Below are 16,644 nucleotides of genomic sequence, written 5' to 3' on the forward strand. Positions count from 1 at the left end.
TGAGCATCCATCTTCTGCCTCTAACATGATTCTTTTGCCTTGAATCTGCACTGCCTCTGCTGTCAGCTGTCCTTCATGTCACCTAAACCCTGGAGATGTGAGCTCCACTCTCTAATGTGCATGGCACCATCACATCTCTCATAGCACTCAGCCTTGACTCTAATCCAGCCACACACAGGTGCCTTCCTGCCAGAGAGGGGAAGAGGTGTAAGAACAGGTAGAACTCAACCTGTATGGGATCCTGTGTCCACCCCACTGGGAAGATAAGAGACCTTCCAAGTCCATGTACCCATGCTGTGCTCCTTGTCGCTCTTGATTTGCCCATCTGTTCAGCCTGTGGTCCAACAGTGCATTATGCATTATGTACTCCTACTTCCCAGGTAAGCTTGAAATCTATCACCCCTTCAAGCAAATGTTGACTGTGAGCCTGGGGCCATCTTTTCCTTATTATAAAATTACTTAGATTTTAGGATGCCAGTGAGTTGCTTTCAAAATGGTGAGAATGGTCCCTGTGCTTGTAAATCATTGGAAAGAGAGAACTGCATTTTCTAAATGCTACTAGTAAAATGCAGCATGGGAGGGGAAAAAGAATGCAACAAACCTGGATATTGATTAGAAATATCTTTTAGCAATGGGGAAGAAAACGGGATATCCTAAAATTAAAGAGTCTGTAAAACAATTTAAAAGATTGTATTGTCAGTAATGATGCATCTGGCGAGTGAAGTGCTCAGAAATGATCAATGTCTCTGCTTGTCCAGCCTGAGGGACTTGATGGGGGGTCTAATTTACAATACCAGTGAAAAATCGACCCTTTGAAGACCAGGTTACTGTGAATACTCAAAAATCACTCATTCTGCAAAACTTATGTTATCACGCCTGCCTGTCAATATCCAATTGTTGTCCTATTCTTAAGTGTAATTTTTCTTGGGATATGGACTTTGAACAAATGTCTAACAGCTGTTACTCATGTTACTTAACACAAGAGCCACCCCTCAGGGTCAAAACAAAAGTCCATTTACCTTAATAACCCATTGCTCACAATGATTGTAAATAAGAAAAGAATGGGGTCATCGGGACTAGACACTAGATTTAAAGGCTTTTCATCAATTCATATCTTGTGAATTTATATAGAGCATAGAGATAGATGCTTTATGTTTGCCTGTACCCTTCTGGTAGCTCTCTGCTTAAATTTGGACTGCCCTTGAGCACTGGAGGGATGTTTTATTCGGTATTGCACTCAGCATTTCCCAGACCTTTACCATGACTGAGTAAAGCTAAAGTACAAACCTTGGCTGGGCAGATATGATTTCTTTCTATACTGTTTGATATGTGTACTAGATCTGCCATTTTTCCCTCTCCTTCAGTCTTATGAGACTTAACTATAACTCCCCAGTTTTTTCTAGGTTTCATTACATTGCTTAATTTTCAGTCTTTGCCATAGATCTTTTCACTCTCTTTCTACTGTTTTTTATGTGCTTTAAGAGCATGGATCTCTGTGGATTTCCACTGTGAGCTCCCTTCAGTTATATGAATTTAACATTTATCCTAAAGTTTTCCTTTCCGTCTTTTAAGTTTATTCAAGTTGCGATGATGATTTGTTCCTTTGTTCTGTGAAAATTTATTTTTTTTTTCTAAGACAGTACTGAAGGGCCTCATGAAAAGCTTTCTAAAATAAACTCCATTATTTTAGCTGAAGCACCTTTTCCACTATGAGCTTGGTGGCTCTGTTCACCCACATCTACTAATTCAACTTTTCTTGTTGTTTCTACTGATTTGACTGTGAATTGTGACAAAATTTATCCCTGAACCCTTTTTAAAGGTGACTGTCACATTTCTCGTCTTTCTTAACATTGACAACAAAGCTTATTTATGCAAAATGAAACATACTGCAGCTCAGCAATTTCACAACTGAATTCCTGAAAACTCATGAATGAATGAATGAATGAATGAATGAGTGAATGAATGCTGTCAAGACCCAGGGTCTCATCTCTTCTATTTTATTCAGTTGTCCTAAAAATTCTTCCAGCAAAGCCTCGATATCAGACTGTCCCTCAGATTTGCATTCAGAAAAATATCTCATGTATGAGAAAATCTTTTCTACACAGGGCAGTGGCACAATTATCTGCAATGGTCACAGCTTCAAGTGTTCACTCTGTGAGTCATTGGTAGCATCCAGATGTTTTGGAGGACAACATGGTTTAAAGTTAGTAAAAACCACAGGATAATGCAGAGTAATTTTTTGTTGTCATATGCATGTGATGGCCTAGAGAAGAGTATTGTTCCTTCCTTTTTCCCCTCAGTCATGACATCTGACTAATGTTTTCATTCGCAAACTGTTCTCAGGGCCCTCAGGCTCCAGTGACCTCCATTTCACTGCAAGGACAAGCCCTGTCCTTGACCTTTCCTGCAGTCACCAGTAGGCAGATTTTACACCATGGAGGCACAGGCAGAGTGCAGATAACGGGTGGCTATCCAGCAATCCCAGTTTTGGAAATTGGCACACTCCAAACGGTGATAGCCAGGAAAATGAGAACATCTGTCCTCTCCCTCTAATTTTTTCAAATGTTTCAATAGAATCAAGGTACATCTGAAGGGAGCCATAAGAGAGACTGTTTAGGGGTGAGGAAGAAGAACAGCCCTCATAGCTGCAACCTGGGCAGGGCAAAGTGGTGACACACTTTAGGCTTGGGGGTGGAAAGAGCCAACAATGCAGTGAAAAGAGGGAGGGAAGGGAAAGCTACAGATTTACAATTCCTCCTTTGGATGAAAAATTGGAAAACTCAACTCTGCTCTATGTTTTTCTGCATTTTTTAATGTCTTGTGAGAGACTGAAGCTCCCAGTGCAACACATTCTCACTCCTGAAAACATTTCCCTCTGTCTTCAGAAATTCCAGCCCCAGACACACAAGATGTATTCCACTGAAGAATACCATCATGTAGATGCCAGGTGTATTTTTGTACTCTCTTTGGAGAGTTTTGCTGCCTTGCAAACTCCAGCTGCATATCCTTGGCTAGTCAAGCTTTGCTGACTTGCACCAGCCCAGAGTCTAGCCTGAGACTCAAAAATGCTCTGTGCTAATCCTGTGTGACCTCCAGTGGTCTCTTTGGCTTTGTGGATGTCTTTCCCTGCCTCTGCAGACACTAAATAAGGAGGCAGAAAAATGACAAAACTAAACTAAGGATAAGTATGAATGAAAAGCCTATGCTTGTAAAAAAAAAATAAAATTCAGAAACTTGCTGTCTCAGCTATAGACTTCAAAGGGTAATGACACTTTTAGTGATCATAAAATGTGATTTCTATTAAGCATTTGGAAAGTCTTTGTAAAGACAAGTGAATTAAGTTCTGGAAGCATTGAAAACTATAAGAAATCTTAGTTAATATTCACAGGATTTGGGAAATGTAGTTTTGTTTATGAATAACGAACCATATCTATAATTATATGGTATTCATAAATGATGCAGATGCAGGGAAAAACTTTAAGGTTCTGAGTCTTTGAAATTAACTTAATGAAATTAACTGAAAACTGCTGATAATTATAATTTGCTCAGAAAAAATACACAATTCTGGAGCACTTTGCACTTTGTGTCTATGGGTGCAGCAGGCACTATATATATATATATACACACCCTGTTCTTGTTTCTGTGTGATACCTGATGTATGGTTTTGCTTTAATTGTAGATATAGTGGAGATCCTCACTCAAGCTTTCTGCCTGCCTCCTATTTTTCAAAGAAAGAATCTTCTCCAGAGATAAATGACATTTTATCTTACACTTCTCTTTAGAGTGTTGGAGATGGGTGAGTGAAAGATGGAAGTCATGACTTCAGGTTGCCAGTAATTCCAAGAGGATTACTTCTTCACTTTGTAGAGAGGATACAGAAACCAAAAATTCTTAGGGTCTTCCAATACCTTCACAAACCTTCAGCAGGGCCAGAAGCCCAATTTGGCTGCACTAGCAGAATCCACTGCTGTGTGGAGGACCAGCAGGGCGAGAATGGAGGATGGCACTAGTGATGGCTGACTTGGGAAGGCACTGCAGTGTGACCACTCAGCTCCAAAGCTGGCTGCACTGGCTCTGCTCTAGGGCACATTATGGACCATATTCTGCCCATTCTGACCATGGGCAGGCCTCATGGACATCCAGAGATCAGCTGAGATTTATCAGATGCATTGCCTGTGCTGGTGATGTTGATGTGAGAACCTCAAGCATCACTCCTTGACATCACGGAGCTAATGAGGATCACCCTGTGGTAGTCTGGAGCTGAAAATTTCAGCAATAGTAAGATAGAGCAAGGAGTGGGAAAACACGCAGAAATGTTTTCTCAGATTGAGACTATAGGAAATAAGTGCTTGTGATTTTTTTTTAATATAGAATTGTTGGCAGCTGCACATTTTGGTTTTACTTAGTGCTGTAAGGGGATTCTGTCTGAATCCCTTATAGGTCTGAAGCTTAATGTTAAAGTCTCTTGACTCCAGGACATAAGACAAAGAATGTCATTGTTTATTCTTTGATGTTCTAAAGCATCTTATTCTTCCGGGATCTCAACATGCTGTACACATATTAATTAAAGTCCATAGTACTCCTAAATCAGTTGCTATTATTCCCAGTTGATTGATGGAGAAGCTGAGATGGAGAGAGATTATACAGTGCATTTTCTAATGTGGGAGTATGTGAAATTAGACCCATGAAATTCATGGCTCAGCAATTAAAGGGAAGAAATATGATATTTTTCACATGTACTGAAAAACCTCTATGTTCCACTGAAACAACACTAAAAATTTGGTTTTTGAGACCTTGGTTTTACAATACTTAGAAAACTGCAAGGTCTTTTTGAGATGCAGGAACGCTTGTCTGTGTGGCCTCTTCAGCAGGTGCCTCCATGACACCTCCAGTTTAGCTCTAAATCCAAATATGCCCATGATGCATAGTTATTTGTATTTACTTTTTTCAACTGAAGATATTTAAAAAGAAAACAAAGCCCAAAACAGTACAGTCAAAGCTGAACCTTTGAAGTCAGCAGGTACCATCAGGCAAAGCATGAACCCAAACCAGCTACCACAAGAATAAAAAATGGCACAGGTGGGCACAGTAAAGTGAGTGGCATATCTTCATATTTGATAGTGGAAGAAATTAACAGGATAGATTTTGGTCTCACTCCATCCATAGTACCTAAGAAGCATTTTTAAAAGCTTCAATGAAGATTGATGACCAGTTTTTGTCTGTTTATTTCTACACAGGAGAACTTTTCTTAAATGAGTAAGAACAACCTTCTCAAAGGCAGAATTAATCCCATTCTCTGAAGAAACAAGCTTTAGGAATTCCATCTTCCTCTCAATCAGATGTATGCACAGATGCAACCTCCTCCTTTTCTCTGATTCCCCTCTCAGGTGAGAGAGATACCTGGCTGATAGATCACAGTGTAACTCAGACCATCTGAAATCAAAGTAAAATTTGAAATAAACTATATTTGAGCTCATTGCTATTTTTCATTTTTCTTTCTCATTGGACTCCAGCATTCCTGCCTTGTAGCATCCCAGACTTGGGCCCTTCAGGATGGTCCTGGTGTCCTCAGTCTGAGGTTTTGCAAGGGATTTGGATCAACACAGAATGGAGTTGGTCCAGCTCTCAGCCCAAAGTTTCACAGGTTTTGCTCAAATAGTTTGGGAAGATGCATCTCCCAAAGCAAGCTGTATGCTACAGACTTTGGAGCCAGTGGACCTCTATTTGCAACCAGGGCATTTTGATGGCTCAGAGGCAGCAGAATGAGACTAGTTACTGGCTGCTTTCTGATTTTAAAAACATAGCTCCCACTATAAGTGGGAATACTCAGAATAAGCTGATAATTTAGAATAAACTGGCACAGAGAAACATTCAGGATCTGAAAAGAGATCTGACTCATATTTACAATTCCTATTGCAGTCAGCTGAACAAATAAAAAAAAATCTGTTTAAGCTTAATAAACAGGATATAACTTGTTAAGCTTTAAAAAATACCTAAGCAAACCAGTCTTTTGAATTCTATTTCTGTCTTAGCTACTGTCTTGCTCTGTGACCTTGGCATGCAATTTCCCTCCCTTGTCTCTCTGTTCTGCCTCCCACCACTTTTCTGTCTTGCCTATTTATGTTTTCTTTTGCTCTCAGTATTCAAGTTTATTTGTTCTGTCAATTGAATCCATTCCATTATTCAGGGAAGAGTGTACTCTAAAGCATTTTGTCATCCAAAACATTCCCTAGAATATCAAAATTGAAAGTAATGGAAAGTAAATAAACACTCACAAGCCATTATTTCCACATGGAGCTAGAACCTTATTATACCTGGCTGCCTGACAAGTCTGTCAGTCAGTAACACTTATTTCTCCTCACAGTTGGCTGTGCCACAATGCTCCTCTGAGTTCATTTTTCCAAAGCCCTAAACGGATGTGTATCCTCTACAGTGCCTCATATTCACATTAAAGCTTCACTTTTAAAATGACCAGAAAGTCCTCAGATGGTCCCAGTGTGCATCCTGTGTGCAGCAGTCTGAGATATTTGCATTTGTAAAGCCAGAAATCCCAGCACAGGGCAGGGGGACACATAAACAAATTGTTCCTATCGGACATGTTTGAGAGGAGAGTCTGAAATGTTACCTCTGCAGCTCAGACTTTCCACCTCTAATATTTTGTGATTCACAGTCCAAAGCTGTTTCCTAAACATGTAGTATTAAGTGATCAGGCTGAGTAGCAAGGAAATGAATCACTTTCTCCTTTTGAAAAGCAGCTGCCCTGTGGGGGGAAAAAGAGGTCATGGCTGTCTCCTGCATTGTTCAGGGCTCACACACAGGGAGATCCGCATTCTGCTCACTTCAGCCTGACATTTTTAGGGTTAGGTCCTGAGCACCAGGATATTCCTACTCACCATCCCTGTGAAAGCAGTGGTGTGCAAAAAAAAAGGGCAAAATTCAAAGAAGCAAAGAGAGAATGACGGAGGACATCCCTGTGACATAGAGCTGAGTGCTTTGTTTTGGGGCAAAAATGGTGCATTCTGTTCTGTGCTGCTAAAACATCTCAAGTGCTGTGTAGGAAGACACCATTCATAAACAGACCTGAATTGTTTCTCTTTCCTTAAAGGTTTTTTAACTGCTCAAACCTAAACTTTACTTTTTACTGTTATTTCTAGTTTTGTTAGGTTTCAGGGCAGGGAGGGAAAGGCTACCTGTTTTTAGGTGTTTTTTTTTTTTTAACAAGTAGTTCTAAAATCAAAGCTTGTGTTTTGGTCTCAGTAGCAGGTTCTCAATATGTCTGAGCATCCCTGCCTCATTAGTGACCCCTTTAGCTCTCAGTTCCTGAATACATGCAAAGCTCACACTTGCAATAGAGCACCCAGCCAGAGCAAGACATAACAATCTGGTTTCTACTGACAAAAACATGTTTCCATGATACCACAGAAGTGATCAGCCAGGATTTTATGGTGTCAGCATCACAATTTTATCTACAATGTATTTTAGGTTTCTTATTTTTTCAGTGCCTGATAATCTAGTACATTCAGCTACTGCTTCTGCAAGTGGCTGTGGCAGATCAGGATAGTGAGTTCTGTCAAGACATAGAACACAGTCAATCAGGCACAGGAGATGAAAGCCTGTAGATAGGCCCAAAAATTCTCATTCCCATGTGAGATCTTTAGAGTTTAAGGATTTTAGATGCCTGATGGGGTATGGTCAGTATGAGAGGACCCAGCCCAGCTTTCTCATGCTCAGATATCAGACTTGGCTTGTTTCAAGCTAAGCTGGGTGCAGAGCACACCAGGTAGTCTGGTTGCTACTCTGCTTAGAATGAGGTAAATAAATTAGCTATAGCTTGTATCTGAATTAAGACTGGTTGGTTTTTGTTGTTGCTGGTGGTGGTGGTTTTTTGGGTTTTTTAATGTGAAAATGTTAAGGATTTCACTGTTGAGAGTTTGTGATGTGGAGAGAGGCAGGGGTACCATTCATGGATGAAATATTCATCAGCTTGGGAAGGATATTGGGAAAAATATTCAGAATACAGTGCTTTTGCAGTCATGTTCCCCAAACTACTTTCTGCTTTCATGAAATCTCCTGACACCTTTCCATGAACATGAGATGGGTTTCTGTTGGGTGGACAGAGCAAAAATGAAGGACTTTTATTTCAGGGAGGTTTCTTAGCAATTGCTACTCCCGAGGTTTTCAAGTTGTTGTGGACTGGACTGCTAAGGTAGAAGGAATATCCACAAGTATCTACAATGAAAATTTCATCCACCAAGAAGTAATTAATTATTTAGCTACTCTAGTTTTGTCCATGGCTCCATCAGGAGATCTGGTAACCAAGATCACTACCCTTGTTTGTTATACCATAGAAGGACAGCAGAAACCCATCCATCTAGTGTAAGCTGCTACTCTAGTATTTTAGCTTATTTTAACAAATATTTTCCCATGCCAAGGAATGAAGACTGCAATATTTTATACAATGGAGCAGTTCTTTACAAGAATGATTTAGGTTTGACAGATAGGACACCTCTAGCTCTCAGCTCAGTGACATGATCTGCATTAATCCATCATGACAAAGATGTAAATCCTCAGATTTACAATGTTAATAGTGAGGACTAAATCCTCTGCAACAAATCTGGAGAGAAGTAAAAATCAACATCAAGAGCAGAGTCTGAAAAAAAGGCTCAGGGGAGACCTTATTGCTTTCCAGGTGGGGGTTTATCTCTTCCCCCAAGGAGTGAGTGAGAGGACAAAATGAAATGGCCTCAAGTTGCACCACGGGAGGTTTATATCAGGGAAAGTTTCTTCATGGAAAGGGTTTTCAATAATTGGAACAGGCTGCCCAGGGACATGGTGGAGACACCATCCCTGCAGGTGTTTAAAAGATGTGCAGGTGTGGCACCTGGGGACATGGTTCAGTGCTGGTTTAATGGTTTGACTCGATGACATTAAGGGTCTTTCCCAGCCTCTGGTTCTGTGCTTCTATTATTTTGGCCATGTCAAATTACACCAGCGTGCATCTCTGGATGTATCTCTGTATTGCTTTCTTGTACCTTGTAACCTGCATTCCTGAAAATCATTGCCCATGCACTGGTTAGGCTGGTGGGATGGATGTAGCTGATAGCTGTTAGTTCCTGCCATATGGATCACAACTGGAGGTTCTGCAACTTGATAATGGCCTTCTTTAGCAACAGTCTGCCTGAAAAGATTAAGAAATGGAATCTTTCTGTATTTGCCATGCTAAGCTTTGTGTTGGCAAACACTTGCTAACATATGTCACCAGCTTTGAAAAGACATGGTTTATTTATATGTTAATTACTGCAACACTTTGGGGAAAATATTTGTTGATATAAGAGCTGTGTAAAGAGTCAAGTGTTGAGAGGCATTGCCATTCAAAACTTAATGATTTAAAGCCAATAAAAGTCAAGAAAAGTCTACAATATGAAGGGCCTCTCCTTGCTTATGTCTCAGTCCAGTCCCACAGAGATCAGAATCAATTTTACAGAATCACAGAATTGCTGGGGTTGGAAGGGACTTCTGCGGATCACCCAGTGCAACCCCTCTGCCCAGGCAGGGTCACCTAGAGCAGGTTACACAGGAATGCATCCAGATGGAATTTGAATGTGTCCAGAGAGGAAGACTCCATGACCTCTGTGACCTTTTCCAGGACTCTGTCACCTTCAACATAAAGATTTTTCTCATATTGGGATGGATCTTATTGTGTTTTATTTTATGGTTATTTCTCCTCATCTTGTCTGTGGATACCACTAAAAAAGGTGCCACCACCCTCTTGGCACCTGCCTTTGAGATATTTATATGCATTAATGGGATCCCTCTCAGACTTCAGGCTAAACAGTCCCAGCTCCTGCAGTTTCTCCTTGTAAGAAAAAAGCTCCATTCCCTCAATCACCTTTGTGGCCTCCACTGAACCCTTTCCAGTAGCTCCTTGTCTTTCTTGTACTGAGGGGCCCACAGCTGGACACAGCGCTGCAGATGTGGCCTCACTAGGGCCGAGCAGAGGAGCAGGATCTCTTCCCTGGACCTGCTGGTCACTCTCTTCCCAATGCACCCCAGGACACCCCTGGCCCTCCTGGCTGCAAGGGCACAGTGCTGGCTGGCAGATAACTTGTCACCCACCGAGGCTCCCATGTCCTTCTTTGCAGAGCTGCTCTCTATTGGGTCAGTCCCCAGCCTGCACTGATACTTGGGGTTATCCCTCCCTGGCTGCAGGACCCAGTATAGATCCCTGGAGAATGTCACTGGCCACCAGATGAATTCTACTCTTGTGATCACAACTCTCTGAGCTCTGCCATTCAGCCAGGTCTTCATCTACCCCACTGTCCATTCATCTAATCCACCTTTCCTGAGCTTATCTACAAGGATGTTATGGGAGACAGTGTCAAAAACCTTGCTGAAGTTGAGGTAGACAACACTCCTGACAATATTTCAAGACAATTTCTGTCAGTTGTGAGACAGCCTTTAACTGTATCTCATGCAAATTTTCATTAAATCACACACTCCCTTCCCTGAATTGGAGTCCTGCTTTGAGACACTGCACTACATCTGAAGTCAGAAGACAGAGGTCACTTCTGGGTGACAGCAGGGAGTGGAGGACGTGCAAATGTGGCTGGGAGCAATGTCAGTAGTAAAGCACATCTCATCCTTCCTCAGACCCAGGGCCTCATCTGGACACAGAGTGGGGCTGGCTTGAAGGTGTCATTCCTTCTGTGAAAGAGGAGCCTGAGGCCTTCACAGCTATGATCATTAATAGTACCTTAACACTGTTTGCAAAAAAAAGTCTGGCGTTTCTGCTGTCTGCAGAAGTCTCTGGGCAACTTGTGAAACTTGCTGCTCTGAAGTCTCCTTATTAGCTGTTGATAGCAACTTTTCCCTTCAGACCAGCCACATCCCACACTCCTTGTAGAAATGTGGGTAATGACATATCAGACTCTCCACAGCCAAATTTCTAGGTCATAAAGTACTTCACAGGGAAAATTGTTCTGTCAATTTATTGAATTTTCATAGCATTGCCATTAGCAATACTATTTACCTTGAGGCCAAACAACAAAAGAAATGATTCTCTGGGATCCACTTGGCTGTAACAAACACCAGGTTGTTTGTAAAGTAGCTTACAAACTCCTGGGTTTGTGTGTGAATAGTATTACAGGGTTGTGATGATCAAAACTGAGACATGCATTTTTTCTGCATCGATGACCCAAAAGCTGCTGGGCACCACACCCTTCCCGTGGGCAGAAATTTGCTTCTTATGCAACCAACATTGCTATCCAGTTCTTCAAAACTACAAAATATTGAGACCTGAGAATCCCAGAGGTTCCCAGCTACCAAAAATACATATTTTGCTATGTGTCCTATTCACTCTAGGGATTAGAGTAAAACATGGGCAAGATAAGAAATAACAATACAATCTTTAGCAGGTATCTCCTATATCTGTGCATGTGAAGCAATGGATATGATTAGCGAACATAAATGAGAAACGTATCACATGATACCATCTGATAAATGTTTCAGGTATCAGGTATGTTTATTATATCTTCTAGAAAATATATAAAAGGAGGTGGATGGCAGGGTAGGAAGGGCCAAAGGATGAACTTTCAAAGCCTTTTTAGCCACTTGTCTCTCCATTCTCAATAAAAGCACTATAAAGGTTGCTATTAAGTATTCCTTTCAGGTCAGAGACACAATGGCTCAGATGTTCTAGAAGGGATGTCATTGCTCTGCTGAGATCAGATTAAGGCAGAAAAGTACACAGCTCAAGGCTGATATGTGTGGCTTCATTTCCTGCTGTAGAGTATCAAAAACTCAGTGGCTTGTGTTTTTATGGCAGTGATTTCTGCACAACAGTCAAATAATTTCAAACCACAACTACTAGTAAACTAAAACAATAAACTTTGTAATTCAGAGACTGCTTCTTCCTGGTAACAGTGGATGATCCTGTGAATAGAGGGATCATCATGGATTTTCATTTACATTGCTGCTACAATCTTGTATAGAGATTTTGCGGTGCCTGAATTGTGGGGAAGAGGAAGATTATGTTTAATACACAATTCACAGTGAAAAAATAGGAAACAGAAGTTTTGAAACCCTGAGAGAGAAAAGGTGCTTGCATCTGGAAATATATCCAACCTTCAGATCAGCACCACTGTCCAGAAAAATAAACCACTCAGTTCTGGACATAGCAGTCAGAGAAGGACTCTGCCTTGATGTGGTTTAGCCCTTGATCATTATCTGTGCAGTTTAAACAGGGGGCAATCCTATGTTCATAAACAAAACTATCCTATGACCTGTACAATCTTCTCAGAAGTCACAGAAAAGGAGTCTTCAGGAAACCACACAGGTTTAATAGACAAGTCACTAAGTGTCAATATTCTTAGCTCTGCCCAAAAAATAAGCCTTTTATGATGATGTTTGCAGCTTACCCCACATCCTGTTTAAGACAGAACACCTGTGCAAAATAGGTGGTTTTATTTTTAACCACCTAGCTCCGATTAACCTGTTACTGCTATTATTTCTGCCACCTGCAGTGCTTTGGTTGTTGCCTAAAAAAGCATCTAGTAGTGAGCAAGGCCTCAGGGGTCTGTGTTTCAGGTGTTTCAAATGTGTTGGGTTTCTGGGTTGGGTACTGCCCTTGGTGTTGCACGTACAGCTGTTCATGACGTGTTCCTGTTTTCAGGAGCAGCCCTTTCTGTATCCCCTGTTCAGGATGGACATCCAAAGGCGCCACATCCCAGTGCAGGGACTGATTTTCCTTCTGGGAAAGAAGTAGAGGGAAATAAAAGTTTAGCAGTACAACTTCATAATATGCCATCTCCCTTCTAGCAGCTGTCAGTAGTTGAAAGCTGAGGAGACACTGTAGAAGATGAAAGCTACAACTGCTGGGTACATTCCCCATACACATTCCATTGCCCCAAGAAAACAAAGAATGTTTTTTTTTGACTGGTCATAAAACTCTCAAGTGTTCCATAATCAAACAGTGCCCAGAAGTTTCCCTTGGACAGTTTAATTCAAATTTTCAACAGATTAAATGGCTGGGCTCTACAGGGTCTACATGGCAAATTCATTTTTCAAAAGTCGGTGCTATCAATTCCACGAGTGATTTCTCATCTTTTCTTTACATTAGCAAGAAAGTAACATCTTCCTCCAGTCTGCCCCTCCTGTTCTTGAGTTGAGACTGACACAGCAAAGCTTCACACCAGCACTACATAATGATATTTTCTCTCTTTTTTACCTGCTGATATTATTTCCAAAAATCCTTGAGAAGAAATAGCAGCGGTAAAAACCACTGTACTTCAGCCTTCCCAAACATGGGCTCCATCAAGATTTGTGTATCTGGAGCTGAATTTCTTCTTTTGACAGATTCAAAGCAGAAGGGTTGATGTCTATGAGTTGAGAAGTATTTGAAGAAAGGACAGCATAGCATCTGTGGGAGTGCTGGTGCCCCCTGTGCAGTGGGGCTTGGACTGGATATAAAAGCTCTGGGAACAAGGACAGAGGACTCTGTAGCCTTTTATTTTCTTATCCACTGTAATAATACTTTTTCCTGGCTTGCTTTACAAGGCTCTTTTGTCCATTAAAATTCCCAGAGAGCATGTAGTTCATGTTTGTCCACGTTTGGTGTTTGAGGAGTAATGGGAAGGCAACATGTGCAGGCACAGTTGGCACACTTGCAGAAACAGCTTTTTGGTACCAGTTGCTTCACAAGGAAGGTGGTCTTGGTCATCAAATGAACCAGTCTGAACAGCACTGAAGAGACACTGCTGGTCAGTTATGAAAACGCAACAGAGAGTGAGAGAAGAGCAACGGGATGTGAAAAACTGAACTTACGGTAAAGCTGAGGTTTTTCAGCTGATTGGGATGTTAAACCAAGTTACTTCCTCAGTCAAAATGAGGACACACCCAGGCTGAGAACAAAACAAACTTGTTTTGATTACCGCTCTGCTCCTTTCACTTTTCAGACACTCCAGCCTGCCTCCATTGTCCCAGTTAGGGTTGTGTCCTTGCCTGGAGAGACAGGACTTTTTTTTGGCAGTGGTTTCTACTATCTGGCTGGCTTCATAAGGAGCAAAGATGCTATCAGTAAACTGCAATAAGATCTCTGCATAAGCTCCCTCACGTTATAAGGTGGCAGTGTACAGGACTCTTCTCAGTTTTCTTTTTTTAATTGGCAGAGTTATTACCTATATGAAACCAACTTTTTTTTTAAGATTTCTCCATGAAAGGCACAGGAACAAACACCAGACAATGCCCTATGATGACCTTTCTAGTTGCTATTGTATAACTATGTCCTGAAAATATTTCTCTGGCAAAAATCCTTTTCTCTCTTCAAATAATTTGGAAGCAAATTGTGCCCAGGGTCACACACAACTTTGGAGATTATATTTTTCAAGCAACTTTTCCTCCTTTGTGCCCTTGGGCACAGTCTGAAGAATCTCCCACTTAAAGACAGGTGATTTACCTAAAGAATCTGGATTCTCAGCTCCAACTCATGTGTTAGATACTTTTGAAAAAGTCACCAGAATCTGCACAGCATGAGCCATGATGCCTGTCATGCCCTGCAGATGTTGCAGTGCACACTTGGAGGAAGTCCTTGGATCATTTTAAAGCCCAATGACACCATAGAACAGGGGTGAATGACTGAAGGCCTCCCTCTGTGTCTGAGCCTTACAAATATTTCTGTGGACTATTCTGGAAGATTTGGGAGATTTATTATGCTGATATTCTATATATTTATATTTAAAATTCTATCTATATATAGGTATACATATATATTAACAAGGGATAATACTTTAAAATGTCCAACTCTTAACTTCTGGAATTGACTTGATCAGCATTCTGTATGAAGTCTGGTCATCCACTCTAACTTTCAGAAGCGGGCAAAGCTTGGCAAAACTTCTACTATCATCTTCTAGAACATGGAAGTTGATTCTCTGCTTTACGTTCAGTTTGTGTTTGGGCATTGAAGAAAAATGAAGCGGCAGCTTGGTTTATTTAAACAAAGTATATCAGGTAGGCCTAATTGAGTTTTCCCCTTGACTTGAATCATTCTCTCCACTTTGTGGACTGGAAGCATAAGATTTATGCAGAACCTGTGATTTGTATATACATTCTTTTTGCCTTGAGTTTTCTGATACTGCCTCCCCTTACTCTCTTAACACAATGATTTTTGAAGAGTTTCATTGTAGGAGTAGAATTGAAACCAGTATAGAAGGATGAACTAAACCAAGCACACTTCTTTGTGGCACATTGAAGAACTATTCCCTAATGGAAAGCAGATGGGGTTTTTTCCTCAACAATAAAAAATTCCCCATGGGACACCAGCTACTGGCTTTTAATATCATGACTCATCTGTCTAGTGTAAGTGCTTCAAGAGCAAAATGACTATAGGTTTGCACTCCTGATTAAATTCTTACAGCTCTCTCAAATTGTCTTTTCTCTTGTGAACCTTGCACGTATGCAGGACATGAGGCTTTGCATAGGTGCAGGTTCACTTGACACCTGTGTGGTTTTTACTGGCACTTGCAAATGGCAAAATCCTGAGGGACCTCTCGTGCCTTGCTCTTGGATTCAACACTTGTGAATCCTGAGCTTAATCCAAATTGAAAATTGTATAGGCTGGATTCCTGGCAGTATAATGTTGATATTTCTTTATTGACCCCTGCAGAGAAGGGCTGATTTCCATCAGCTGAGGATATGTGGATGTTGGAGGGTGCCCATCTGTTCAGCAGCCAGCACGGGCTGTTCTCATCAGTGATCCCTGCCTACAGTGCTTGAATTCTGACCCATCCATCAGTGTCCCCAGGGTGATAAGTCTGACAGAGGATAGGTTCAGTGACTGCAGACTGTTTGTTTTAATATAGTTTTGTTTTCTTTGCTTGGCTCTTTTTGAGACAATTTGAGTTTAAATTACCTCTCATCTTCCAGGTCAGCCATGAGCGATAGAAGTATTCCAGTAAAGCAAAGGGAAGAAGATTACATGCTGACTTCCTTCTCCAGGCTTCTAGGGGGAAGAAATTTAAGGTTTTAATTTCCAGACCTGCTTACAGGATGCTCATAATTTTTACAAACCACAAGTTTTGACAATCTTTCTAGTTTCTCCTTCTACTCAGAAAAAAAGATGAACATTAAAGCAAAGCTGAAGAATGTAATCAAAATGGGATTTATCTCCTGAGATGTCTTTAAACGTCCTTGTTGTATTTAAATAAAGTAGAAATTATCTTCGTTATTTGTGCCAAGCTGTATCATTTCTTTGGTGCATCCTGTCCTATGAAATGGGAAGTGGTTTTGCAGACTTCCTTATATAGGGCCTCTGTTTAAAATAGTTTGGGGTATTTTTTTCTTCTTTAACTGTGATAAGAGAATCTAGACTATGTTTACATTCTTCAGCTCTCTGCCTTTTTATCTTAAAGTGAAGCTCTGTTTTTCTTTGAAAGGTAAAAATGTCATCCTTAGATGAGAATAGCATCGTGCTAAGACATCTGATCAGACAATATTTTAGTGCCGGTAAATCGAGCAAAAGTATGAGCTCTGCACTTGGCAAAAAAAGGATTCATAGCTCATGAGCTGCAGCTGAAGAAAAACTTACCATGGCACAATAGGATCAATTAAAACACAAAGATTCTGGCAGAAAATCAGGATGCTGCAAAATAA

This window comes from Zonotrichia albicollis, chromosome 1 (assembly GCF_047830755.1).
Source record: "Zonotrichia albicollis isolate bZonAlb1 chromosome 1, bZonAlb1.hap1, whole genome shotgun sequence".
Lineage (NCBI taxonomy): Eukaryota > Metazoa > Chordata > Aves > Passeriformes > Passerellidae > Zonotrichia > Zonotrichia albicollis.